Source organism: Mytilus galloprovincialis, chromosome 12 (assembly GCF_965363235.1).
Source record: "Mytilus galloprovincialis chromosome 12, xbMytGall1.hap1.1, whole genome shotgun sequence".
Lineage (NCBI taxonomy): Eukaryota > Metazoa > Mollusca > Bivalvia > Mytilida > Mytilidae > Mytilus > Mytilus galloprovincialis.
The window spans coordinates 5,931,113-5,934,184 of record NC_134849.1 but is presented as its reverse complement, the minus strand read 5'-3'; positions in this window follow the sequence as shown (position 1 = coordinate 5,934,184).

The window sequence follows — 3,072 nt, the reverse complement described above, 5'->3', positions numbered from 1 at the left end:
TTTCTGTTCAGTCAAACAGCGAATATATGTTTTTTCTTTCTTAAGTAGAAAGTATAACTTTTTTTTCGACAAACCTCTTCTTGTACAATACACATTAATGTTGTACAACAGACAATTGCCATGCTTCAAATACATCAATGTTGTACACCAGACAGATACGATGCACTTAACACATCAATGTTGTACACCAGAAAAATACAATCCACTAAACACATCAATGTTGTAAACCAGTCAAATATGATGCACTATACACATCAATGTTGTACACCAGACAAATACGATGCACTTAACACATCAATGTTGTACACCAGACAAATACGATGCACTATACACATCAATGTTGTACACCAGACAAATACAATGCACTATACACATCAATGTTGTACACCAGACAAATACGATCCACTTAACACATCAATGTTGTACACCAGACAAATACGATGCACTATACACATCAATGTTGTACACCAGACAAATACAATGCACTATACACATCAATGTTGTACACCAGACAAATACAATGCACTATACACATCAATGTTGTACACCAGACAAATACGATGCACTATACACATCAATGTTGTACACCAGACAAATACAATGCACTATATACATCAATGATGTACACCAGACAAATACGATGCACTATACACATCAATGTTGTACACCAGACAAATATGATGCACTATACACATCAATGTTGTACACCAGACAAATATGATCCACTAAACACATCAATGTTGTACACCAGACAAATACGATGCACTATACACATCAATATTGTACACCAGACAAATACGATGCACTATACACATCAATATTGTACACCAGACAAATACGATGCCCTAAACACATCAATGTTGTACACCAGACAAATATGATCCACTAAACACATCAATGTTGTACACCAGACAAATATGATGCACTATACACACCAATGTTGTACACCAGACAAATACGATGCACTATACACATCAATGTTGTACACCAGACAAATATGATGCACTATACACATCAATGTTGTACACCAGACAAATACAATGCACTATACACATCAATGTTGTACACCAGACAAATACGATGCACTATACACATCAATGTTGTACACCAGACAAATACGATGCACTAAACACATCAATGTTGTACACCAGACAAATACGATGCACCTAACACATCAATGTTGTACACCAGACAAATACGATGCACTATACACATCAATGTTGTACACCAGACAAATACGATGCACTATACACATCAATGTTGTACACCAGACAAATACGATGCACTATACACATCAATGTTGTACACCAGACAAATATGATGCATTATACACATCAATGTTGTACACCAGACAAATATGATCCACTAAACACATCAATGTTGTACACCAGACAAATATGATCCACTAAACACATCAATGTTGTACACCAGACAAATATGATCCACTATACACATCAATGTTGTACACCAGACAAATACGATGCACTAAACACATCAATGTTGTACACCAGACAAATATGATCCACTATACACATCAATGTTGTACACCAGACAAATACGATGCACTATACACATCAATGTTGTACACCAGACAAATACAATGCACTATACACATCAATGTTGTACACCAGACAAATACGATGCACTATACACATCAATGTTGTACACCAAACAAATACGATGCACTATATACATCAATGTTGTACACCAGACAAATACAATGCACTATATACATCAATGTTGTACACCAGACAAATACAATGCACTAAACACATCAATGTTGTACACCAGCCAAAAAGGCTGCCCTAAACACATCAATGATGTACACCAGACAAATAATATGCACCTAACACATCAATCTTGTACATCGGACAAATACGATGCTTCAAACACATCAATGTTGTACACCAGACGAAAATGCGATGCACTATATACATTAATGTGGTACACAAGACAAATACGATGCACCTAACACATCAATGTTGTACACCAGACAAATACGATTCACTATACACATCAATGTTGTACACCAGACAAATACGATTCACTATACACATCAATGTTGTACACCAGACAAATACGATTCACTATACACATCAATGTTGTACACCAGACAAATATGATCCACTAAACACATCAATGTTGTACACCAGACAAATACGATGCACTATACACATCAATGTTGTACACCAGACAAATACGATGCACTATACACATCAATGTTGTACACCAGACAAATATGATCCACTAAACACATCAATGTTGTACACCAGACAAATACGATTCACTATACACATCAATGTTGTACACCAGACAAATATGATCCACTAAACACATCAATGTTGTACACCAGACAAATACGATGCACTATACACATCAATGTTGTACACCAGACAAATACGATGCACTATACACATCAATGTTGTACACCAGACAAATATGATCCACTAAACACATCAATGTTGTACACCAGACAAATACGATGCACTATACACATCAATGTTGTACACCAGACAAATACGATGCACTATACACATCAATGTTGTACACCAGACAAATACAATGCACTATACACATCAATGATGTACACCAGACAAATACAATGCACTATATACATCAATGTTGTACACCAGACAAATACAATGCACTATACACATCAATGTTGTACACCAGACAAATACAATGCACTATACACATCAATTTTGTACACCAGACAAATACGATGCACTATACACATCAATGTTGTACACCAGACAAATACAATGCACTATACACATCAATGTTGTACACCAGACAAATACGATGCACTATACACATCAATGTTGTACACCAGACAAATACGATGCACTATACACATCAATGTTGTACACCAAACAAATACGATGCACTATATACATCAATGTTGTACACCAGACAAATACAATGCACTATATACATCAATGTTGTACACCAGACAAATACAATGCACTAAACACATCAATGTTGTACACCAGCCAAAAAGGCTGCCCTAAACACATCAATGATGTACACCAGACAAATAATATGCACCTAACACATCAATCTTGTACATCG